The 27,099-nt window shown below is 44.9% G+C and overlaps 1 protein-coding gene across 2 annotated transcripts in view; it reads right to left on the bottom strand.

The window, feature by feature from the left end:
* Positions 1-13: 13 nt before the first annotated feature.
* The window catches only part of CPS1 (carbamoyl-phosphate synthase 1), a 243,899-nt gene continuing 216,813 nt past the window's right edge, over positions 14-27,099 (bottom strand). Inside the window, exons 49-54 of one of the 2 annotated variants that reach the window (XR_004160253.1) lie at positions 14,861-14,941; positions 5,339-5,451; positions 3,847-3,978; positions 3,259-3,337; positions 2,593-2,891; positions 14-1,304 (exon numbers count right to left, since the gene is read on the bottom strand). The gene's annotated coding sequence lies outside the window, so the exon portion shown is untranslated. Of the gene's footprint in view, positions 1,305-2,592; positions 2,892-3,258; positions 3,338-3,846; positions 4,270-5,338; positions 5,452-14,860; positions 14,942-27,099 lie in introns of both variants that reach the window. The other variant, XR_004160254.1, reaches the window with a different exon arrangement.

Here is a 27,099-nt window from a genome sequence, read left to right on the forward strand (position 1 = left end):
CTAAATCCTACCTTACTGCAAAGGGCCCACTCCTGCAGACCCCCTGTAACACGTATGTTTTAACAGCCTGCACAGCAGCTTTGTCTCACCAGCCATGAGCTGCAGCCCCATGCCCGGAGCTCAGCAGGCAGTGCTGTTGATTTCTGCACTTCCCTGCATCCCTGCTTTAAGGCCCAGCATCCAGCAGGCAGAGGAATTCAGTTCTACTGTTTCAGTAACAGTGGATCAGCCCTGAAGTCACACAGGTCTCTTCTAAAGGCTGCACTCAGTTTGCAATCATACAACTGAAAGCTACAAAAAGCAACTGAACACCTCATTTAAAACAAGGAGGCCTAGTGCAGTGCTGGGCTCCAGGATAGGCAAGGCATGAGACTCTGGTGTGTATATATGTATAGGTTTAACACTGAGGATGCAATGCCGTAACATGTTTTTAGTTTGTTCTACAGTTAAAAGTGCAGTGAGCCTTTCTGAGCAGTGCAGAAGGCAAAGCTGTCTGGGGAAAGCATGTAAAATAAGCAGCGTGGGTAGAACAAGAGTCCCAGGAGCAGATTCTGCGGGGAGAGGGGTGGGAAAAGAGGTACCAGTGCAGGTGCTGGCTGGGAATGGTGCTGTGAGTGGCTGTGGGTGAGGCCTTACCTGAAAGGTGGATCTGTGGCCCAAGCCCTCCATGCTGGCAACGTGATACAAGAAAGCTGAGCTGGAAACTCATCTTCCCCAGTCACCTTTGTGACAGAGTAACTAGAGGTTGGCCAGCTAAAATGCCAGGAGCATTTTGGATTAAGTCAACCAAAATATTTTATTGAGCCCTTTGAACATTCAGAGTCGTGACTGGAGTGGGGTATAGAGTTGTTTTAGCTCCTGCACAGACATCCTAGGCAGGTTCCTGGGGACAGCAGAGTCACTGTGACCGTGTCCCTGCTCCTTCCCTCCTGCCCCAAAGAGGGATCGATGGTTCTCTCAGTCTGCTCCTTCCTTCAGCAAAACTGTGTTGGAAGGCTTCCCAGAAAGGGGGCCAAGCCAACCAAAAGCTCACACCTTGGTTCCTTACTGACTTCCTGTGCTCATCAACCACACAAACACAGCAGATGAAGAAACAACACAGGAGATGGGCATTACAACACGATGGGGGTGTGAGAGATTAACCAGAATGGCCCCTCACTTCAGGGGACAGCCAGCACTCCATGGTGCCAAATTGTTGTGCACACTCACCCCTATGTTTCTGTTGTGCACAACACAGAGGCAGATGCTGGAGGCCACCAGAGTGGCAGCAGAGGTGCCAAGATCACAGGCAGGTAGCAAGAGGACTGCAGAAGCAAAAGAGGTATTAAGCGTGTGTTAAACATGATAATTTTTCCCAAATATTTGCCAAAAAAACACTCCCAACACCAAGTGGAGATGTGCAGGAGCCCAGTCTTAGCAGAGCCCAGCTGCCGTCCCTGCACCCCGCTCCCTCCTGTCATGGGCCAGCAGCAAAATGAGTCTAACACTGCCTCTGAGCCCTCAACCCTTCACATCGAGCTGTCGTGCTGAATCAGGCCCATAGCACTGGGAAGAGACATTTGGGAAGCAGAAACTGATTGTTTCATTTAGCATAAATGGCTTAAACAGCATAAATTGTTTCAGGCAAGACTATGTTCATCTCTGTGATAAATCCTCACCTCACCCTCTCCCCTATTTTGTGTTTTTTTTTTTTTTCCCACCAAGAAAAATCTTTGCTATTATAATGCAAAAGAAACCTGTATGAATTGCTCCCTGCAAAGCTCAGCCTGTAAACAAGATTGTAGCAACGAGGGAACAAGTCATGGCTCCCTTTCAGGCGTCCCCACAGTAATCTGCTTTTGTCCCCATTATGCAGGACACGTGTTGCAGGGCCCCATGCGAGGGCCTTGTGCAGAGCCGAACAGAGGAATTACAACAAAGGAAACCTTTTGTTCCCATAGAATAGAAACTGTCCTGATTTTTCAGACCTTTCTACCCAAGTGCACTCCTGGCAAGACAGGGAGCAGGACTGGGGAGGGCAGGAGGGCTGTGCTGCATGACAAGCCAGCTGATCTCTATCACCACCTGCAGTATAACACCTGCCTCCTCTGTTTCCCTGCCTCTCTCCTTCTGGTTCACATGGAGCAGGGGAGCACAGCACCCCCCCCTCCTTCCTTGGCACCTGAACCACAGCTAGAGGCATCACGTGCTATGCCTCGTTGGCACATGGAAGGAGTTCAGACACCTTCCTGTGCACACTCATGGTCCATGCTAGCACTGCAGGAGCTGGGAAACACACAGGCTGGATGCTTTCTTTATATCACTTAATTGGGTGCCCTAGGAAGCAGTTTACCATGTTATTTGCACACCCATTGCTCCTCCTTTGCTATGTATACACAGCTTTCCCAGGGGTTTTGTTTTCTTTTTCTATTACTTTTTAAGGTAGCAGTTTGAGCTTCCCTATCGTTAGCTGCACTGAATGTCACAGTGGTGATTTGTTTCAAACAAGAGTTGTGGCACCCCAGAGTCCTGTCAAGCCAAGAAAAATGAACTATAGTTAATGAATATCTGCTTAATATGGCTTAACACTAAATAGAGACAAATCAGCCTTACCTGAAGACTATGATTCTATGAAAGGCCGCCCTCTACACCTGCTTGGTATCGGTGATGCTTTCCATGCGGGAATCAGGAGTTGTGGCAGGAAGCAGGGACTGCAGTGCTTGAGAGAACTTGGTGAAGAGGTTGATGCTCCAGTAGTTAAGCTAAGTTGTCACTCTCCAAATTGCACAGGGCCCAGAATAGCAAACTATTCAGAGGTGGGTACCACTGTGCAGGCGGGCAGCTTCATTTCAGTCAAATATAGGGGAGAAACAATGGAGGATGTTTCCTGTCACATTAGAAATATTCTATAGCTGTTAATAAAGAAGAAAGAGGAGGAGGAGGAGATATTTTAGAAGCAATTATTTGAATATTGTAGTTTCAAATGGTATCTTGGGGCTAATTTTGAGGAATAAGTGTTAGGGCGAGGGTTAGAACCAAAGGGGCTTTGGATTGAAAATAGGGGGCAGGTAAAAGGTGTCTGAGCTTCTCAGCAAGCTGATGCCAGACCTGCCAAATACATCACAATCTCCTGATTTCCAGGCCAGGGTCCTTGCCAAACAAGTGACACGTTGCACTGCAGCACAAGATGCCCCTGAAGCCCTGGGGTTGTGCTTGTTGCTTGTCCGGGACATTGCCCTTCTATACCACTACTAACAACAGAAACTTCAGATTTCTTACCTTTCTCTGAGTGCAGACAGCCCTGGAAACCACCAGACAGCTCTTTTTGTGGCTGCCACCAGCACAGGCTTCACCATGTCTGCAAAACACATCATTGTAAACTCATTTCCTCCCCTGCCTCATTTGTGGCAGGAGGCTGGGGCTGCTGCTAAGGGCTAACAGAGGGGCCTCTGAGTACACTGCCAAATTCCAGCACAGCTAGAGGCTTTTCTCCAAATACCAGGAGCTGCATTTTTCAAGACCAGCAGCATGTGGGACATGACCACAAATGAGAATTTCTGTAAGGTACAGGGCCCAATACATTACAGAGGAGCTCCAGGGTGAACTGGAGTAAAACCTCTCCCCAGCAGCAGAGCACAAGTGCTCAGACTTGCTCGGTGACAGCAGAGGTTACTGTGGTTGCCCAAGAAGAAGAATGGCCTCTGTGGGGTCCCCAGCCACCCTCTGCCCAGACACACCTTCCAGCTCCATGAGACTGCAGCACATTCATACTCACGTTGAGAGGGAAAAATAGCAGGAGGACAGAGGCCAAAGTAAACCTGCCTGCAAAAGGCACATACCAACTTGAGGTATGTGAATGGCACATACCAGCTTGAGGTATTGATGAAGAGGGGGGGAGCAGCAGTCCCATGGAGCTGAATTTCCCTGAACCAGCAGCACTGTGTTGCACGTGTTGGGTTCCCCAATCTTCCTGAGGTCCTCATGCTCACTGCTACACACCTAGGACACCCGATAGAAAATCAGGAGCTTTCTGTTCACACCACGCACTGACAGCTTGGTCAGAGCAAGAGGAAACCAACCAGCCCAGTGCCTCCTTGCTATGCTTGTGCGTCCCACTGTGCCCACTGTGTGGATCACTCATCCATCACCTGCTTTTCTTGTAGGGTGGGTTGAAGATCCTCCTGATAGGATGCTTCCCCACAGGGAGGTCAATAAAGAGTCCATCATAAGAATGGAGGAGGAACAATCCCAAAGTTCATCTGGTCTGAAACTTCTCTTGGCTGGAAAGCACTGAGTGAGGGAACAGAAAAGAACTGGTCTGGTGGGAGGCAAAGGAAAGCCTATTAAACTCTCCACACACATAAACAAGGACATCAGTAGCAAAAGCCTGTGACATTTCAGATAGGGGAAAAAAAAGCAAAGGCATCTATTTTCCTCTGTGCCCCATACTGCCCAATCTGAAAAAGAGACAGGGATGACTTTTCAACTTAATTAATAATGCAAAACCTGAGGAAGGGGCGAGTTGTGCAGAATCCAACATAAGGGAGACTGCAAAGAGACGGATTTGCTGATAACACAGCCCTTAGAAAACAAGCTTCTGCTGTTCCCCTCTTGACACCACGTCTGTTGCCTACCAGGGCAATCATATCCAAGTGTAATTGTCTAACAATTGTTCTGCACTGAGAAAATAGTTCTGATTACAGACATTAACACGTTTAAGCATTAAGCTTCCTCACTGTAATTACCCTTGAGCTTAGTCTCACAAATGAATTAATGTGCTGATCGCTTGGACTAATAGAACCAGCAAAAGGGTGATGAATTGCTTCCAAATCAGATAAAATCAAGCGTGACATCATTTAATTAATTTCAAGGCTTGTGGGGAGGAGAAAAGGGGTCAGCGTGATGTTGGAAAGTAACGTTTTTCTCCCCTAGTGATTTATTTGGAGACAGAAAAAGGCAAAAAGGAGGATGGAAAGGGGAAGATGCACGCCAGGTGAGAATGGTGCTGACATTTTTGGGTGTGAGCATGCAGCAATGCATGGCCAACACATGCTGTCCACCCCACTCTGAGGTTGAGTTGATCTCCAAACTCCAAGGTCCACACATAATCCCTTCTCTCAGCCTCCCTGAGGTCACTGTTTCTCTGCCCTTCTCTCACAGGGACAAGGCTGCAGTCAGGAAGGAGCCAGTACCCCCAGTTACTTCCCTTGGCTTCTCCCTGCACTACAAAGGGATTCCCAGTCATTTTTATTTGAAGAGGACAAAAGGGGTCGATGGAGAGAACGTGGCAGGACTCTGGACCACTGCTGCTAAGTACAAGCTCTCTCAAATTAGAGCCTCCCCTGGGATGGCTGCTCACCTGTAACGCTGCACAGGAACCTGTACCAGATGGGGGTCACAGGCACAGCTCTGTCCTTGTAGCCCTCCATAGCCATTCATCACCAGTTTCAGGCTTTGCCTCACACAGAAATCCTATAAAAAGAGCCACCAAGAGAGAAGGTCGTATAAATCAAAGGTTTCTGTGACAGCTCAAAAGCAGAGCTGACTTCTGCAACGTGAACACAGCCAGCTTTTTACATACACACACAGGGATACAGACTTTACAGAGACATATGGTCCTGGCCTTATGCCAGCTTAAAACATATGGTAGCAGTGCACACACACAGACATACATCCACTGTCTGGAGCTGAAGAGACACTCATCTCTTCTGAGTGTACACCACGGCAGTCACTGCAGCAGAAAGGAGCTCTGCTGTTGGCAGCCAAACAGGCTGAACCCAGGTCTGTGTCATGCAGGGACTCGCACGTCTAAAGGATTTGTCTTTACTTCAGTCTCCAGCAGTAGAAGCAGGAATTAAATAACTTAGAATAATAGAATGGCCTGGGTTGAAAAGGACCGCAATGCTCATCCAGTTCCAACCCCCTGCTATGTGCAGGGCCACCAACCAGCAGACCAGGCTGCCCAGAGCCACATCCAGCCTGGCTTTGAATGCCTCCAGGGATGGGGCATCCACAGCCTCCTTGGGCAACCTGTTCCAGTGCCTCACCACCCTCTGCGTGAAAAACTCCCTCCTAATATCCAACCTAAACCTCCCTGTCTCAGTTTAAAACTGTCCCTCTTGTCCAATCACTATCCACCCAAAATGCTCAGGTGTGGAAAGCCTCATGAAATGCTCACAGAGAAGGGGCCCTCCTGAGCACCTTGTGGGGCTCTCTGGCAGCACGAGAATGTCACGGCATTCTGGAAGTGCAAGAAAGGGATTTGCTTTTACACCATGACATTTGCCAAACAATTAAGGTGAAGAGCAACGCGCTATAATCACTTTTAGTATTAAATACACACTGTAAAAATAAATGTTTAAAAGCCATCCTTTGCTTTTTTTCTTTTTATGAGCACAGGACGTGCTATTTTGCACATCAGTATAAGAACCCTTGCAGCTAGGATCATAAGATTCAATTTTAACTGTGTAATTATTACCAAGGTAATAATTCTTCTTCTCCCATTATACATTAAGTGAAAAGACCCAGGAACAAAAGGAACTTTCCCAGCCTAACAGTTGTTTGCAGGATTTGTAGTGCTGGTTTCTTATTTTTCTTCCGTCACATCTTAGCATCATCTGAGAAATTGAAACAGATAAATAAAACGTCATTATGCACCTACTGCTCAACCAAAATGAGTGTTGACTTTGGAGGCCCGGGTTGGTCCTGATTGCAAACCAAGCCATCACCTAGTTCCCCATCCAAACTAGCTCCCCAAGGCAGAAACCTATTGAAATAACTGGATTTAGCACCACCACCTTTTGGGATCAATGCAACAGCTTTACAACTGTACAACATGCTGGCCCAATCATAAAAGATACACATAGCTTGCCCCTGGCCTCTGGACTCAAAGCGTATGGAAGGATGCTTGACCTAGGGTGCTAGTTCATTCAGACCTGTGGTCACGTCCTGACCCAGCTCCTTACAACAGGTATTTCTATACAAGGGGCTGCCTTAGCAACTCTAGGAGAAGATGTCCCCAGAAGATGATTTTCACCTATGGGGATGGTGTCATCTGAATGCAAAGACCTTGCCTTGCACGTGTTAGCAACAGGGTTTGCATTTCTGCCTGCAGTACGTTAATATTCATGTATTTGCCTGCTGCCAGGCTTGGGAGCAAGCAATGTCCTCTAACTGCAATTTCAGCCTGGTCAAGGTAACTGACCTCTTTCATTAAGTGCTCTCCAAATTTCCAATCTGTCCACGAATGTAAAAAATCTGCACTAATTACAGGCCTGTCAGGAGGCCAAAAGTGCAGAGGGGAGAAAAGGGGGCTTCTGGGCATTATTTAAAGGCACAGCACCAACACCAGCAAGGTTTTGGGCTTGCACTTCACACACTGTCCTGCTCTCTGCTATCCAAGCAGGGTCATTTAAAAACAGAGTCCTAAATTTGATGGTGGCTGCAATATGGGGCAGTGCCTCTGCCTCCCATGAGCACAGGGAAGCCCCACATGTATGATGTAGTAACACACCAAACGATGTGTGTGCATCACAAATAGTGCTTAAAACATAATGGCTTATTAATACAACACGTATCGTTTGAGAAGCGATACGAGCTTTTTCCTTTCTATATCCTTTTTAATAAGCACATTCTGAAATTCACTGACCTTTTTCCCTTTTTCTTTTCTCTTTCCGACATTCCCTGGCTTTATGTAGAAAGACCCCATCAGTGTGAAGTGGAATGTAATGCAGTTTATTACCACTAACAAGAGAATGGCCCATAACTCTAAAGAGACAAAGCCTCAAGTGAGCTATGAAGGTCATTTTCTAGCATCCAGAAAAGAAATGAAATACTGACAGTGCCATGCTTCCCATTTTGGAGACAATGTGGGCTGCTTTTAGCTCTCTTATAATACAGGGTAAAAATGAAGATTTTTCTTTTTTCAGACCAAATTTCAGACAGTCAGTCCTCCCGGCCTCAGAGGAAATGAAGATGGGTATCCATCTGCATTTCCCAGCATTACTTACAGCCCTCTGGATGTGCTTGTTGGCACGTTCACTTCTTTAGGAGACACAAAGCTCAGCTTGCACACGCAGCCACTGCCTCCCCCCTGCACCCAGACACCTCAGTGGGTGAAGGCTCACACAGCAGACTCTCAGACTCAATGAGAACATGGTTCCCAGTACGGCTCTATAAAACACCAGTGATTGAGAAGCTCGTGGTCTTCTCTGGGGTAAGCAGAGAGAGGCCATGTAAACCCACCAGCAGCCACGTTAGGCTTGGAAGTGAAAAGCACACAGCAAACAAATGCAGAAATGCACACTGGGATCTTTGGGCTGACCATAAGTAAGCGGTGAGCTCTGCTTGCAAGCACATGGGAGCCTGCAGGGAATCAGCACTGAACATACTACATATTCACAGCTGAATAACTCTTCCAGGCTCTGATCTTGCTGCTAACAGACCAGGAAACACACATCCTTCTGAGGCACAAAGCTGGTAAATTGCCTTAATCCCCACTTAAGTCAACACGTGGACTGATGCAGATGGGTAAGGGATATGACCCTACCTGTTTCCTTGGGATACCACCCAAAGGGCTGAACACCCATCTCTTATTATTAACTAGTTCATCACTAACTGATGAACGAGCAGCAGCTTTGCCACTGACTGCAATTTGTCTTTCCTACTCGAGGTGCCAAATGTCATCCTAGCAATGCATAAGCAACAATACCCAGGCACAGCCTCGAGACTGATACTTAATGATGCACAGAAAACGGTGCTGTTTGTGAACCCTGGCCCCGAACTCTGAGACCTTATTTCAAGACAAACTCGGCACGTACTCCTCAGCACTATTTCATCCCATTAGTTGTTAATTTCTTTTTTATCCCCATGGGAGGGGAAGAGATGATCACACCGCTCAGCTGAAGCCAAGAAAGTCATCTGGGAAGAACCAGTCCTTGCATCACACGGTCAGAACAAGAACACAGACACGTGCACTAGTGCTAACGTCATCAGAAGCCTGAGCAAGGAAAACAAACCCAAAAAGGCAGAACAGAACTGTTCTGGATCAGCATTTTGATGCTTTCCTGGAAGACCTGACCCACTGAATCTGAGTTTTAAACTAATTCAGAAAGCAGGACCCAGCCGCAGCCTCAGAGTAACAATCCACACGTGTCATGTCCTGCCAGTCCAGAGCTGCACTGTGCTTAGTCCAGAGACTGGGCTGAAAAGTGCCTACAGTTCTCTAGAGCAGAAGGAAATGCTAGAGAAACCACTCTGATTTTCTAAATAAGCAACAATGCCACTGAGTGAAAGAAGTCATTTTGACCCTGGTGTATCCAAACCCTTCCTCCTTTCAAAAAGCACTGCCTCTCCTTAGGAGCTACCTGGGATTTCCCTCTCCTCTGGAAGTGTAGGCTGAGATCTAATTTAGCAGCAATATAATACAGAAAAAAAATAAAATAAATGCATTTTCTTCCTACACAGTGTTGCTCATTATGTGTCCTAGCCTGCCAACACTATGAGACAGGTATGGGAAATATTTCCAGTACACAATAACAACGTTAAAGCTAACTTATTGATTTGTCAAAGCTGTGCATGTTGTATACTTGCTTTTAGACACTGATACGCAGTGATTTTCATACTTAGTCTATACTTGCACTTCTATCTGCCCACATCAAAGTTCCTACAGGTATTGACCCAGTATTGCAAATCTGTCAGAATTGGGAACTACCTTGCTAAGCACCGAAACTGGTATGTTCTTCTGTTCATGACAGCTCTTTGGCATGTTCCCTTAGTGCAGAAGAAGCCAAACAGACCCAGAGAGCATTTATGTTTGCGTTTCTGTACACTTCTGTTTGCAGAGCGAAGCAATTAAGCACCATGCCTTTGCCACTGACCACACTGACTGCACAGATGAAACAGAACAGCACATAACCTGAGGAGTGGCTCGCCGGCCCTGTGTGACACAGCTCCCAGCTGCAGCCCTCCAGCAGGGCACAATGCCAGCTCTCATTGTGCCACAGGACACCGGAGCAGAACCAGTGCCCCAGGATCCTGCACCAGCCTCCAAGGTGCTGGGACACGCAGCTCCAGGCCTGCTGGTGCTGGATGAGGTGGCAGTGCAGAGTGCACCAGAGCACAGGAGCTCACATTTGGACTCCAGTTACCTGAGAGCAGTGCCCCAGTGCTGTAAGTTGGCTTTATTTACTAATGTGTGGCACTTCCCTGATTATTACCATTCTGAACCACCCAGATGTGTCAATCTAATGGAGATATATGGACAGTAAAAACATGCACTGGAAAACTACTGGCAGGTTGTGCAAAACGACCAGATTTAATCAGCTGATAAATTATTCACTCCAATTGAGAGTAAAACATACTATTTGAGCCTGTTTACGGATGTCTGATTTGTGCTAGTGATTTCCCATCGCTTTATTATGTTTGCTAACACATTATGAAAACCACGTTGTGATAACGGCCTTACTTAAGTCATTTTGCTCTATAAGCAAATACCAGAAAGCTCGTTCCCTCCAAGGCCAGGGACACGTTCCCGTGGGCAACAGTTAGTTACACATTGCTATGCCGTTTCCAAGGGTTTCTGCAAAGAGCTAAACTGCCAGCACAACAGAAATTTCATTCAAGGGAAGCCCTTACGCTGCCAGGACCCCAAGGGTCCTGCACTGCACTCCTGCCAGGCATGACTGCAGCTGTAACAAAGCACAGGCATGGGGCTGGGCTGGCTGCAGCCAGCTCTTGGGGGTGTTGCTGGTGACTGGACAGGGGACTCAGCAGTTACTGCATCATACTGGTCAGTGTGACCAAAATTTCAGCAGCCACGGGCAGCACAATGAAGAAAATCCCTGGCTCCACATTGTAACCCACAGTATGCCAGGCCCACTGCTTGTCTTGAAGAAAGGCATGCACTTCAGCATGCCCCAGATCATTATTTTGAGGGGTTCTGGTGTCGCTTCAAAGGTATGCAGCAATACACATCCCATCTGCTGAGCCACAGGTACTCTGCCCTGGGCAGCAATGCATTTCTGGAGAAGACCAGGCAGGAAAGAAGCCAGAACCTAAACAGAGCTGGATGGCACTGGTCTGCCGGCCAGGTTTGGTACCAAAGCCATCCTGGTGCATGATCCCAAAGAGCACTGAGTAGGCAGCCTCGACAGCCATCCTAATAACCACGTTTCAACATCCAGCACTGCTATGGGGTCCCCTGTCACATGTCTACCCCTTTCCTGCCCTTCCTCCCCACCATACAGAGCCCCTGGCTCCAGTCCATCTCCTTTCTCTGCTGGAGGCAATCACCTCCCTGTGCAGGGCAGGCTTCACCCGTTTCTATTTTTGTCAGGAAAGACACCCAGCTGTAACCGTGTAATGCCAGTGAAAAGCCCCATGCAAGAGCAGGCTGAGAGCTGGAGAGGGAAGGCAGGGAAGTTGAGGATTGAGGCTACCTGGAGGTACCAGTGCCCCTTTGGACCCTCAGCAAGACGTGCTCACACACACATTATATCTACCAGGCACAAACCTGCTGAAGGTGAGAGGTAGATCAGCTGCTGCAAGACAGGCAGACAAAAGCCCAGGCACAGCCCTGCAGCACCCTGCTGGGGAGCTGTGTCCCTGCACCACTTTCAGCCCTAGATGCCTTGGGGTGCCCAAAACCTGCTATGCTCCATGCTCCCCTCTCCACAGGTCCAAGCCCCTCTCCCAGCATCATGGTAATGCCATAAAGGAGGTGGTGGGAGCAGGGAAGGCAGGGAGAATCTTTTGTTAAGACTGCGGAAATTTTCAGTAAAATGAAAACAAATTGCTCTAAGTAAACCATTTGTCACAGTCTGATTACTCTGCTGCCACTCTGGGAACACCAATTTGTCATGCTAGATCAGGATAACAGCAGGCTGACTGTACGGAATGGCACGCTGCCTCCTGTTCTTGCTGCTTGCAATGAATGAGGATGGTGGGGAGCTCCCACAGCTCCTTCCCAGCACCTTGTCCCTCCCAACAGCACACTTGACCCATGTTTCCCTCTCCTTGGCAATACCTGAGTCTCACCAGTTTGTACACGGAGTAATAAAAATAAACATGTGGAAGAAAGAAAAACGCTGCTGCACGATGCACTAATTAGAGGCAGTGCTACAGCAGGTATTTAAAGAAGGAAGGTTAATGCAAGGGAGCAAGAGGAAAAGATCAGACGAAATGCACAAAGCATGGGAAAGTTGCAGAAAGAATTCCAGTCTGAGAATTATAATCCCCTCGGCTTCCCCATCCAGAGCTTAGAAACAATTATCAGAGTCTCCCTTGCCAATGTCTCTCTGGAATTATGCGATGGTCTGTAATGCTGAAACAAAACGATTAATTCCAGCCCACATAAAAGCAATCTTCCAGTCAACAACAAAACGTCATTTTGAGTAAAACGTCCCATTCAGTCCAACGCAAAATCTGTCATCCATTTCAAATTATTGAGAAGTTTCTCCAAACCTTGGTTGGTCATTGTACCTTCAATATTAAAAACTTCTGGTTTGACTGGAGGGAAAGGCATTTAAAAATAACCTTTCACTGGAAAAAAATGGAAGCTGTCACCACAGCTAGCAAACTCTCTCCCAAACAAGTGCTCCCCATGCCAAACTCAGTGCTGCTATAGATGCTTATATGGCTCTGCATCCCACCTTGACATTCACAATCTATATGGAAGCAGGGTGACTAATACAAGCGAGAGTCCCCCAAACCTACTGCCAGGCTCTTAGGAATAGCACGTGGAGAGCTCAGCTTACCAAGACACACGCTTGTGGTTGTACTAAGAGAACTGACCTCCTCCAAGCCCGCTGCAGTGGTTATTCCAAATACATCAGAAAACTGATTCTGCTGTTTCTTGGTCCAGCCACCACTTAACTCAAATTCCTTATTTTCACTGCCCTGAGGCTCAGCAGAGCAGAGATCACCCACAGACCCAGTGATGTTCTGTTCCCTGCATTTTGACACACATACGTATACCAATGAGACACAAAGCTAACTAGACACTCATCTTGCTGTGGCGAGACTATAGCTAATAGTCTTTGATGGGATGTGGTTCCTGCTGTAGCATTTTGGATTTGAGGCAGGCAACACAGAGCACGTTTATCTAAGGGCTTCCAGAGGCTGTAAACATCAGTATTATCTTTAAGAAGGATAACAGTGTGATTTACATTTTGAACTTGTCCTAAATGCCTGGCAGCAGCACTACATCCACATTGCTCTCTCCACCAAGTGTGTGCTTGGGGTGCAAAGGGGAACAGGCGAAAACCAGTCCATTTTTCTGCTTTGGGAAGACACTGAGACATAATTCAGAATTTACCCATCTGGCATCTGCTATGTTCTAAAATCATAACCCAGCCAGTTGTGATCTACCCAGAGACAAACAGAACAGTGCATGGAAAACTTCAGCTGCTCTCAAAAGCTGCTAGAAGTTGTGGTTCCTTACTTTCTAGGACAGCTGTACCAATTAAAAGTATAGTGTTTTAATGCAAGGATCAACAACCTCTGTGACCTCACATGAGAAGTAAGGAAGAAAAGACAACACTACCACCTCTATGGCAGACTCCACCACCTTTGTCATTTCCAGATGAGTCCATCCTGCGCATCAGAAAGAATTTTCAGGGCTCAGCAACAGGCCCTATTGATTGAAGCATCAATATCACTGCCTGCAAGATAGTTACACCTAACAAGGGGATCGTATTTTCCTAAATCTTAGTGGCTTTCTTAAGCCATTTTTATGAAGTTGGCACTTCTCACTCATGGGGATGAGCATGAGTGGTTAATGCAGCTGACTTTTGTCTTACAGGAAAGAATGGCTATTTACCAATAGTCCTTTAAGTTCTAATAAAACAGCGAGGGCTGGTTTCCTAAGCCCACCCCTAGGTCAATTCTAGAAGACAACAAACATCCAAATCAATGCAAGCAAAGCACTGGCAACACTGAGGGACCAGATCATGGCAGTGGGAGATCAAGCTGTAAAGGGGATTTCTTTTGCTCCACAGAGACCATTGGCTATATGATGTTAGTCGCCAACATAATTCATCAATTCACCTTCATTGCATTAGCAAAAAGCATCTGTCAACAGCTGAGCACAGACAGCTCTTGCAGTGAACACACTGCAAGGTAATGGAGAGGGAAGTGCTCATAATTCAAAAGGCAGGTTCAGAGCATGCTCCTCTATAGTTCAAAGAGTGTAAAGACTTTCCTCTTTATCATGGCTCTGCAAACTCCAATTGATCTGAAACCAACTTGCATTTTCTAAATGTTGCTGCTGTGTTTGAACTTCAGTGAAAAATCCATTTGCTAGAAATGAAAGTTGCCAATTAAAATCGGTCTGTTTATGTTGCTTTGGGGAGCTGAGGAGAGTGGGAAAGAAAGGAAAAGCCAAATAATTCATTAAGTGATCTATATGGTGCCACTATAGCTGGCAATTATAATTATCCTAATAAGACCTTCCTGCTTATATAAGCCCTTCCATTCAGGGATCTCAAAACACTTTGCAACCATTAATGATGTTAGCTTCATCACATTCCTGACCTCGTTTTACAGCAGAGGGAATTGAGGAAAAGAGAGAAAACAGCACAATTTTCTGTAACAGATAGCTTTCATTTTGTAACTGCCTGTAAAGTTTATACTTGAAACTAAATCACATTTCAGAATCAGGGTCAGTTCGGAGCTCTTGAGCTGGCAGTCCTTGACTCACAGCAAGTGCAGAAAAAAAATAAAAAGGAGAACACTGGTGAGAATTGTGTGAGCAGGCAAGGCCTATCTGCAAACCTTCTGCAAAGAGCCCTGGGTCGCTGAAATCTGTCACCCAGGCAATGTGGCAGACTCAAGCAGAGAGCTTCTGCCTCAGGCCCTTGCACAAAACCATTCTCTTCCCTACCTTAAACAGCACAGAGGCGTGGGATGGGCGCTTTCAGAGTCCATTTCTTCAAATCCCCAGGTCTTGGTTTGGGCTCCATCTCTGAAAGGAAAAATGACAAAGAATCAACATGAAATTTTGGGAAAAGAAGAAAAAAAATGAAATAAGCAGTTGAACACAATGTACTGTATATGTAGGAGAAAGTGGGGCTTCAATAGCAGTCACTATGGATTTCTCAAGAACAAATTGTGTCAAACCAATATAATTTCTTGCTGTGAGAGGGCGATAGGTTTCGTAGGTAGAAGAACAGAAGCAAACGTAATATATCCGTACTTTAGACATTGTTTTTTTACTGCATTCTCATAGCTGAATTAAGGAAGGAAGGGAGTTTCACATGGCAGGAAGAACACAAAAGTTAGGAAGCAGCACATGGAAAGGAGTTAGTGTTTCACTGCTGAAATAGTGGGACAGACTCGCATTTAACAGAAAGCTACCCTGGTCCAGCACTACTGAACACTTAATTAATGATCCGGATGATGAAACAGAGAACATGCTTATTAAGTCTGTAGATTTTATAACCTGAGGAAGAAAGACACAGTCTTAGAAGAATGGGCAATGATTTAACAAATGGGAGCTTTAGTCCCAAACACCAGAACGCTCCTGAACAGGAATGGGGCTCATTTTGCCTGTGAGGTACATGGAATCATAGAATTATAGAACGGCTTGGATTGGAAGGGACCCAAAGGGTCATCACGAAAAAACCCTCCTGCTTTCTTCAGTGGGGGAAAGGCCTCGGCTGAAGCACCAGATTTGGGATCTGCATTTCTAGAAAACTGGTTGACATCTGGAAGAGTTAAACAGAATGAGGATGCCAGCCCTATCAGGGGTGTCCCAAAGCTTTCCTCTGCCAAAAGAGAAGAGTTTTATCACTGCAGATCACTCATGAATCCACCGCAGAGAAGTCCAACCACACAAATTCTCCTTTGCGTGGCTCTTTTCCACCCAGCAGTATCCTTCTAAAAATGAAATTAACTTTCTTGCTCACATATTGAAACTCCCTTCACAACCAGATAGCCAAATAACGTTAATACTAATTTTAATTCCGAAAAGCATACAAAAAAGGGAAAATTCTCTCATTATTAACGGAAGAAAAAACCTACTTAGCATATCTAAATGAAAAGTGTAAGATCTGTAACCCGTACAATAGCAATCATGAAAAACCTACAAGATGGAATTATTCTCTCGGGGCTTTTATCAAGGTAGTTATCCTAAGTTAAATGTGAAATCCACCCCGAAATCACTCTGAGAATTCTGTACTCACTTCTCTACTGTAAATAATCCCCCATGCAATACTGAACACTCTCTGTTTATGACTCCATAATTCAGGCTGTGCCAGCAATTAGCATCACAGTGATAGCAGTGCTGCATTATTTAAGAGTTAGAGGAAGGTGCTGCCTGACTGGGGCTGGGGTACAAAATCCACTCACACTCCTGCTTATCACTTCCTCAGCATCCACAGATCCCTGCTGACCCCAAACGAGGTAAAGATGAAGCACTTACTCACTGCAGTTTTGCTGTGTTTCTGGATTCTTGGCTCTGATTTGGATACGATCTAAAGTTTGCCTGATCCCTCAGTGTCTGCTGCTAAGCTGTATTTCCTAAGAAATGCATTTTGCAGATGATCTGCAACTTGTAGAAGTTGTACAGAACTGTACAACTTGTGCCCAAATTTTTATCTGTCTCTACCATTCCTGAACCACAGAAGTGGAGAAAAAGCACTTTTAAAATGGTATTTTTGATGTCATGTGAAAGGCAAGCGATCTCTAAATATGAGATTGAGCCTCCTCTCAGTGGAGTCCGAGTTAAAACTCTACAAGCAGGAGTATCAGGATAGCAGCAGGCCTGAGCACTAACTCCAAAAGCAGTACTGTACGCAGGGACCATCCTTTGAAGTTTGTCAGTTACAGCAGACAACACAACAGGAATGCAATAGGAGATGGGCACCAAAACCCTTGGATGTGTCTGTGGGGAGCAGAACAGCTGAAAGACTCAGGTTTGCCGAGGATGAGGCTGAATGTGTGTCTATCATTTAATGCCATACATTTACCAAAGGAACCACACGTGTAAGAAAGCAGAACAGAGAGTATGTTGGGCAGATATCACATCCGTTATTTACTTCCAATAAGCGTAGAAATCTGACACCACAAGTCTGCATAAAATAAGCATGCTTCTTTCCATATTCATCAACACAACTGCTATTTTCATCGCACTAACGACATGAATTCATTACTACTGCACAGCGGCTGGGTACATTACTGTGAAGTGATTTTATGCACTGTTATTTGTAATCAAATTAGAGATTACAGGCAAACGAAATCCTAGAACTTGTTATGATAACTGTCTGGAGAAGACCCTGACATCCTTGTTTATGGATATTTTGGGGTGTGGTGAGTCTAAATTCCACCTCCAGCCCTCTCTGCAGCTGTCATTAATTTGACACTTCTGCAGGACCAGAGGTGTCTGAAGCCAACAGAACAGTGGTTCAGGTGGGAGCTAGCCAGGTAAACGTGGCTGCATCGACTACTTGAAAGCTGCTCAGCATCTTGTCTTGGGAGACGTAAACTTTGGTAAGAAAGCCACAAGTGAAACCTAACGGCTTAACCAAATCTTGCTGGTCTGTAACCAAACAGCTGGGGAAACATTTCAGACACCATCAATTCCAGGCGTGCAAAGACATAAAGAAGCCCAATGGCCAAGGGACGATGCTACATAAATTCAGGCCACGTTAAGCATTATTTCCTTTTAATAGTGAGGAGGAATTAACCTTTGGAACAATTGGACTAGGGACTTGATACAGTTACCTAGGCAGGTCATCTGCATTTTAATAACTCCATGCTAATTCTAAAAAGGTTCTCCAGTGAGCACGGGACACAATACTATGGGCTGTTGTATTCAGCAGGTCACTCAAAGACCACAGGGCACCACTGCTACCAGCTGTAATTTATGGCACTATATGAAAACGTTTGGTTCTCCTACAACTGGTCCTCCTCTAGCAATGTATTAACTGTTGGATATTCACTGTAAATGTCTCAGATTTTGTGAAGAGAGCCAAGCCATCCCCGTTACACATTTGCAGCTGATTTTAGGAGCCACAAAAGCAAATCCTTAACTAGAACAGTTCCACTGAAGTAAGCAGAATTTGACCTGCTGTCATGAGATGAAACATCAAGAGCCCCATATTGTGGGCCCCTATACATATCCATTTTCCCACATTATTCACCTAAATCTCTCCTTGATTTTCATCCAAGACTAATGGCTGTGAACAGACACCTCCGCCTCAGCATCTTCTGTGTTCTGGACTTTCCCAGGCACTTCCTTGATAATTCTGTTTATCCAAATTTTGCCATGCCTACGCCATTCTTTCAGCATGTTTTGCCAGTACTTAAAGGGAATAATCAAGCCTAGCACTAATCATCAAATAAAAAGACTTAGTGAGCCTATGGCAAGAGGATAAATAGGATTAGCACTTCAGGAGGACAGAACGAATACAGATGGGCACTCAACAGCAGGTTTTGCTATTGAGCCAAGAGTGCCTCAGTAAGTAGGGACAAGGGAGCTCTTAAAGCTTTTGTTTCTAGCCCAGAGATCTTTAGGAAAATGCAACACTACATTGTGGAAGCTGCATGTTTATAAATATTTATACAGAACGTGAATTCATTAGCAACTGTGATCACACTGCTTTAAGATTTTACTAACCTTAGTGAAATGGCTAAAACATGTCTAATTTTTATGCACGTAATGTTTAACTCACACACTGTATACAGTCCTTTAGTCCCAGAATAATTCACATTGGAAAGGATCTCTGGAGGTCTCAGTCTAACTTCAGACCCGGCCCTGAATGCCAGCACCTTTTCCAGTAGAGTTCTCAAAATCTGCCACAATGGAAATTGCACCCAGATAGGAAAACTGGGACCAACAAGAAGGACAACTTCCTCCCTTGTTTACTCCTCCAGAAGTGAAGAGGAAGTGGGGATAGGTGACTCTATGCCCAAGCATTCTTTCTTCCAGACTGTACAAGATCACCCCACAATCATCCTGCTTCCTGGAACATCTGCATGGTCCTCCAAACCTCATGAACCAATTCCTGATATTATTTCCAAAGGATGACTGAAAAGCATTAAAACCACTGTTGGAGCGACACCTTTCAGTCCTTAATTGCCAGTGATCAAACCCAAAACTCACCAGCTCATCCCGACAAAATGTGAGAAATTCAAATAATTCTCTGCCAGTCCTAATTAATTGCCATCTCTGCAATCAAGAAATGTGGCTCATCTTTCCACCTGCCTAGGAGAGGAAGTTTTCTACATGCTAAAGATTTAAGACACAGAATTTATGGGCTCCATTCAGATTGACGACAGTCAAAACGTTTCTGAGAGTTTTGTTGTTTTTTTTTTTTAGCATCAATCCTATGCTGAACCCAGAGAGTTTGCTGCTTGACAGTACCCAAGCTACTGCAGAAGGACATGGCCATGCTCTTTGAGAAGCATGTCCCAAAGCTTCGTGTTGCCTTCTACAACTACTGCTTACAAAATCAATACAGACTATGCCACTCCCACATGGGAATATGTAGGTTGGGATAGGCTCGGTAATAGAAAACAATAAATCTCTCCTTATGCTGGAAAGGGACTTAAGCAAAAGTGAATTAGGTTCAAAGAAGTGATTTGTTAACCCTTCTGCTGAAAACATGATTCCTCTCATCACAAAGGAGGCGTAGGGCTATCCACCAGTTGATCCCTCAGTTACGCACCTGGACACGTCTCACAAATCTGTGTTTATCTCACAGAAACAGCACAGGCAAGTGGGACTCCAGTGCTACATTTCACCCAGCACCAGAGAGTAGGATCCCTTGCAAACACACCTTCCCCTTTGACTTCCCAACTGCTCTAAGGACACAAAACAGCGCTTCCCAGGCAGGAAATCTGAGGCACAAAAGGGCTCTCTCCACTAATGGAAAAGGGCAGAATAACTCCAATAATTTGGAGTTTAAAACAGCAATTTCTAACCTCAAAAAAAGTGACGCATCCTTAGAACTTATAGTATTTACCCTAAAAAAAACAACTGAAGCAAGCACTGGTCTTCCTGCTTTCCGATGTTTTCCAGTTAACAACCAGCACCTTCTTGTAAATGCATGGCAGCACAACATGGAGCATGTTCCAGAGCTGCAGCCTTACTATGGCCTGCCCAGTTTTTAATTACAGAGAAAGGATTCACTCCCACTTCTACCTCAATGTAGATTTCCATGTAGAAACCACAACTAGTAAAAGAGTTAAAAAATGAATTCATTTCTTCACATTTCATAGGAAAGAGAGAGAAAGAAAATAAGCACTTCTGGTGCACTAAGTGATCATTTATCTTTGTTTTCTAGTAGTCCTTATGAATGCAATTGCTGTACTGAAGTTGGCGCGCTGCCTGTAACATTTGAGGACTTTGCTGCCTTAGCAAAGTGTCTCTCCTGAATTCATTCCATTCACAGGTTGCTCCTGAACAAAGGAGTCTGTCCTTTTTTACTGTCATCTAAGGAAGCTCACAGCATAATAGGTACAGAGCCCCTAGCTTTGAAAGAACTTCCAGTCCCCTCTTGGGAAATACTGTACTTGTAATACATTTTGATACTGCCATAAAGACATTTGGAAAATTCTTTCAGTTATTGTCTGTGTCTGATGTCCTAGTAAAACCTGAAATCTCAATGCACGTGCTTGTGCTGCGATCTCCATGCCAAAGCATGGCTAATGGCACTACCCAAGTTCAAGGCTGTTATCACACCAAGGAGAAAAAAATCCCAGACTTGGCTTTCCTTTTCCACTATACACGTCACTGAAGGCATGGTAACCATAGGGTTTGGTTGCCAGCTTCCCCCATAAGCAACTATCTGTCCTAACACGTCCAGTTAGCTGCACCTCGTCCATCCTTTGGCCGTTCTGTTCAACCCACTGCAGGGATCCTTCAGGTGCTGGTCGCATCTGGAGAAGGGAATATACTACTGGATGTCTCTTATATAGAAAAAGAAGAGTGATCTGCATTTATTTCAAAACATTCAAGCTATTCCTTGATAGCATAGAGAAGTACTTCCTTCAGGTTTAAACTAATGAGCGGAGATGATACTAGCTGAAGTAAGATCAAGAAACACAGGAAATCCTTTGATGTTGCAAAAATAGACAAACTATTGCTGTTTATCTAAAGTATTTGGTAAATTAGGCTTCATAAGAAAGGATGTGCTTTAGTCAAGGGTATTTTGAATAGGCAGATGGGTTTTGTTTCATTTTGCTTAGCCTTTGTGTTTCAAGACTTGCTGGTTCTCTTTTTATTTTAATTGTTTGGAGGGGAAAGCTGTTGTGAGCCACTTGGAAAAAGGCACTTGAAAAGAATCTCAGGAAAGGAATGAAGAGGACTTCTAACTTATACTTTGTCAGAGGAACGTATGGCTCTCACGTCACTGTTTTAGGGTCAGGAATATGAAGGTAGAACAGCCCTCTGCACACCACCAAGAAGTTGCATACTCAATTTAGCTGCAACAGTGTTTACACAGTCTTGTGACAGCAAGAACATAGTGTGATTGAAATGGGTTTTATTAGCTGTATCTGACATAAGGCACAAAAAAGATTCATACAGCCTTAGTAATCCCATACCTTTCAGTACCACATCTTGTAGTAAAAAATACTCCAGATACAGTTCTGCAAGAAGCTCTACATTAGTTCCTTAACCTAAGCATCGCTGCTCGTGAGCTGTGGGACCAGCTGTCACACACACATTCTCGTGTCTTTAGACCTAAAATAATACACTCTCCTTTTGTCAAACCCTTACAGAAAACCCAAACACACCTACACCCACGCCACTCTATAAACAGTCTCATGTCTCACAGGAAATATTTGTTTCCTGACTTTTCCTCTCAAAATGAGCAGACCTGCAAGAAAACCAGAGGAACAAAACCATAGTGGCCTGCAGAATCCCTCCTTATCTTTTCCAAAATGCTACTGTATCTATTCCAAAACAAATAAATGATAAAAACAGACGGAATTAAAAATAGAACCAGATTGGCCTTTTTCAGATCATCCAAGACAGAAGTTCACCAGGAATTAAATGCACTTCTTCACCAGCCAGGTTACTTACCCTACCAGGAGACCATCTGAAGAATCTCAGGGGCTCAGGTGTTAATTAGCTTCATTTCCATTAGCACATATTGACAAAGAGTTAGACCTAACAATGCTTCAGCACAGGGTAGTTTCCAGCAGACAATGAAGAAGGTAGGTGTAGGAAGAACTGGCCATAAATGAAGACCTTACATTGGTCTTAGAGAAGAGAAAATTTATCTTGATCTTTGTACTATGCTCTAGGGGTCACACTGAACAAAAAAAGCTTACCTGTATTCAGAGAATAAAATGAAATATACTCCAGAGATGGTTCCCTAAGGCTACTGTCTCATTGTGGACCAAAACTGAATGCATCCAAGGATGCTGACTGAGATGCAGGAGATGAGGTTGCCTGTATAAGCGCTGGTCGCTAAGGGGCCTCCTGGCACAGCTAAGAGCTACTTCAACATCCACTGAATTCAGCCCTACTTTACACGAAACCTGCGTGCCCCTTCAGACAGGCTTGGTTTTGAGGTCACCTTAAAATAATACACAGAACACCGCATTTGAAAATGTTTTGGTATCCATGGCCACTGTAGCATTTTAACGTGATCACCTGGTGCATGGTCAGCCCTCATTTCAGCTCTCAGTTAACCCAACGTGATAGATAGCACAACTCCAGAATACAAGCAGCATGACAACTTCTCAAAATTGTCTAAATATATAGCTAGCCCACTGGCTGTTTATTACAGCATGTCAAGTTTCATCTCTCCACAAGACAGAATTCCCCCCCTCAAAAAGGACAAACAAAACAAACACTAATACTAAAAAGAAAAAAAGAAAAAGAAAAAATGGCACGCAATTTAAGACAAATACACTTTTCCAGCCTTTCTGTGATAGCAAAGGCACCTGTGTAGCTTGGGTGCAGGGTTTGGTAAAACAAGGTGGCTTGTTCCATCAGCAGTCAGGGGGTTTATCTGATGGAACATCAGACTCTCCTCCCACACTCGGCTCTTTGTAAGGAGGATCCATCTCTCTCCATGGGCTGCCAGCAGCAGGCAGGCACAGCATTGTGCTGGTGTACTCCAACACCTGGTTATTGCCTTTGATCTGAGTGAACCTCGGGATCTGACATCCAGTTGTCCAAAGGAAGAGGATTTTTCGTGGCATCATGACCTCTTTCTCATGACCTGCACCACCCTTTTTCATTTCCTTCACCCAGACTCTTCCAGTGCAAGCTATGCACATCTTCAAAGCAGGCAGGTAATATTGACTTAAGTGCCAGTCCCAGTTAGACTGATGAAACAAAGAGGAATTGTGCTGAAGTTATACTAGAACTGCATTTACTGCATGCAAAAAAAGATTCATTTAACCAGGCAGAAATGAACTTTGTAGGTGTTGCACGTTTACAAGTCTCTACAGTTCAAGTGGTGGGTTCCATCTTCTTCCTTTTTGGCTACTGTGTGAGTCCCTGGTTGGATAATGACTTAAGAATAAACATATGAACTATACATGCATATTAGAATACATATACTAATATGAAGATGAAGGCAATCAGAGGCTAGAAGCACCTGTCTTACTAAGAAAGATTGAGGGAGTTGGTCTTGTTCAGTCTGGAGAAGAGAAGGCTTCAAGGAGACCCCACCGCATCCCATTGGTATTTGAGAGTAGCTTATAAGCAATAAGGGGACTGATTTTTTATACCATCTAATAGTAATAGAACAAGGAGGAATGGCTTTAACTTCAAAGAGGGGATATTTAGGTTAGATATTAGGAAGAAACTCTTATTCAGAGGGCGGTGAGGCACTGGAATAAGTTGCCCGAAGAAGTTGTGGATGTGCCATTTCTGGAGTTCAAGGCAAGGTTGTATGGGGCCCTGCGCAGCCTGATCTGATGAGTGGGAGCCCTGACAACAGCAGGGAGGTTAGAACTAGATGATCTTTAAGGTCCCTTCCAACCTAAGCCATTCCATGATTCAGTCCATCTCACACTGGTGAGAACAAGCTTTCAGCCCTTTTACCTCCAGGGCCACAGCATCACAGGAACCATCTGAACCCCAAAAGGAGGTGGAGGGAAGGAGGTAGACGGAAGGAGGCTGCTTTTTCACCAAAGAAGCTCAGTGGTCTGGTTCACAGCACAGCCTCATGACTCACTGTATCAACACAGCAGAGAAGGGAGAAACAACTGCTCACAAGGAAAAAAAACCAGATCTGTGAGGCCAAGAAGAGCACACAGAAAAAGTATATACCAAATTCTAAGTGCTACAATCATTTCCACCCTGAGAAGGTGACTCCAAAGCGTTCCAGCTCAGCAGCAATTCCCATTCACTCTGAAGTGTGCAGCAGACAGGATGCAGCTAACTCCCATGCCCAGCATCTCCCTGCCTGCATCATTTCCACCCCAAACCACTAGAAGGCACAAAACCCCAAAGAATAGTAACCTCAGACCAGCTGCCTCAATCCACAAGATGCAGGGCCACACAAGGACTTGGGTGCTGCACTGAACAGAACAGCTCATCTCTTGCCCTGGAGCAGCGAGTAACTCTAATCCCTTTAACCTCAGTGTAATCAACTACGCAAAGAATGATTTATATCACATATGCATTGCCCAAATATTCCTGCTCTCTATCCTTCCCTTGGCGGTGATATATATTTTCCCCATACATTAGCTGGCTTTCACTGAATGAATTCGTATTTCTCTCAACAAGAGAAAAAAGAAAAGATTCCAACAAATTTGTGGGGAAAATAGTGGGTGATGATCACAGGCAAATGAGAAATCTCTGAAACAGAACTGGCTGTACATACAACTAATACATTTTGCTACATATAAGTACTGCCTTCCAGTAATTCAAAAAACATCTAGAAGAGTTTTCCATCCAGAAGAAAAAATACATTTACCCCTCCACAATGACAAACTCAGATGGTACGAGCTAGAGCGGGACGTAGCACTGCTAACAAAACAGAGCCACAACTGTGTGTGCCACAAAGAAGGCATGGTACAGAAAGATTGAGAAGATGCACTGTGAGAAGGAGGGCAAGGTGAAGTGCCCTACAGTGGGAGGTGAATAGCTTTGCTCCAGGAAAGCTGCTCTCGGAGCTCACCTGCCCTCAGAATTGCCTCCAGAATTACCAACCAAGTAGGGCTGCTGGGTCACTGCCCCCAGTGCCTCCTCTGGGAAGAGCTTTTCTTTCAGAAAAGCCCAGGGTACCTCCAGATCAGCAGAGACAATGACAGTGCAAAGGCCTTTTCTCCCATTATTGTTCCAGCCCTCCCCAGCCTTAAAGGAGGGACTTCATTGCACACAATTGTGATTTTAAAAAACTGACCAGACTCCAAAGCAAAATAACACCAATCAATATCACCCAAAATAACCTCCAACTGGAAGCCTCTGTAGGAAACCAACCACATAGGCTGCACTAAACCACAGGCAGATTTATTTGCCTTGCTGATATGTTTTTTGAAACAGTTCTTACAAATTCCCAGATAGAAAAAAAAAAACAACAGATGAAGAGAATTTTGTAGCAGTAAAGACTGCAGATGGATTCAGCATTCCTTCTACTATGTAAGCTATATACTCAGTAGGGTTCATTCTGACATCAGTTTTGCAGCACAGTGTGAAAGGAGGCAGAGCTCCTGGTGTGAAGTGGGGTGAAAGTGCATTTCAGGACAAACTGTGAGCTTCCTCCACTGCTTAGTTCCATCCTCAAGAGCCCCTCTGAGCTCCAAGGGATGAGGAGCGTGCTGATAGCTTTCTGACTCAGACTCTACGTTTCTGGGCAGGCCACATGCCTACACAGCATTGTACAGGGCTGCATATCTCACACACATCACATCTGTCTCTGTGGGGATTGATCTCACCTTCACTGGGATAGCAGCCCCTCTGAATGAGTCTATATATGCTTTAACTCATGCAAACTCAATCATCAGCTTGGCTCTGGGGAGTCTTTTCTGAAGAGGAAACTGTTGTCATTCCTTCAGAAATAAGGCATAATGTTAAAACTTGTTGGGTTTTTTTTTTTTATTGACAAGCTGCAGCGCTGAGCCCCAGCAATTCCCATTAAAAATGACTCTTTTGTGAGAGCTCTGATATCACACACTTTGTCCCCAGATCACCTTCCCCATCCCTGATAGAGCTCCTGCTGCCTCCTTGGGCTGACAAACCTGCTGCTCAGTTCCTCCTATTTTTTAATGATCTCATCTCACTCCAGCGCATCTTGATGCTACTCTACTGTAATCATAGGGATTAGGACAAGGATGAACTCAGCTGGTCTTGCTGGCTTCACACACTGACGGACTTGTTGAAATCTACTGCCAACGTGGAAGCTTTACTGCCTTTAAGCTTTTAAGCATAGCTGTGATGGCAGCACTGTCTGCAAGGTCTCACACACTCCCTACTTAAACAGGATAGAATCTACTGAGCCACACCACTTGTTTTAATAACACAAGAGCCAACTCATAATCTAATAAACATCCTGATAAGAAATCTGCACCTGGGTCCAGCCATCCCACAGTGCTACTGTGTTTGCACCTTTTCACTGTCTGGGCTTTGCCTCTGGCTTACAGAGCATCTTTCAAGTGACTCTTCATATTCTCTTCTCCATCCAAAACATTTCAGGATGCTGTGTGCTCCTGCCAGCCCACAGAAGTGTCAGAAAGTCTCAAGCCCTATATTTTCCAAATTTTCCAAGCATACCAGCCTGTCTGTCCTTCTCTTGTTTTTTTCTCTCAAAGATCATTTGCCTCAGTCAGATAGAGGGCGTCACAAACTGCAGTGCAGAAGTGAGACTCACACAAATGCATTTCCTTAGTCTTGCTTTGCTATGAAATATCCCAAAAAAATTCAAGCAAACACTCACAAGAATACTCTGGGAGGAGCTTTCTTCTCAACACCCTGTCCAATGCAAGAAGCAGTAGGAAACCAGAGTTTTGTTTTCTTCTTTCTAGGACCTTAATACTGCACTACTTCTAATCCGGGCTGGCTGATACTTACTGAAAACTAAATAAAAGTCATTCATTCAGTGAACCATGATCCTTACTTTAACTGGGTGGAAAATTCAACATTCAGTAAGAAAATGAAGTCCTCTCTTCTTCCTTTCTGAAGCTCCAGTGTTAATCATCAGCCCAATATAAGCA

This window comes from Meleagris gallopavo, chromosome 7 (assembly GCF_000146605.3).
Source record: "Meleagris gallopavo isolate NT-WF06-2002-E0010 breed Aviagen turkey brand Nicholas breeding stock chromosome 7, Turkey_5.1, whole genome shotgun sequence".
In the NCBI taxonomy this organism is placed as follows: domain Eukaryota; kingdom Metazoa; phylum Chordata; class Aves; order Galliformes; family Phasianidae; genus Meleagris; species Meleagris gallopavo.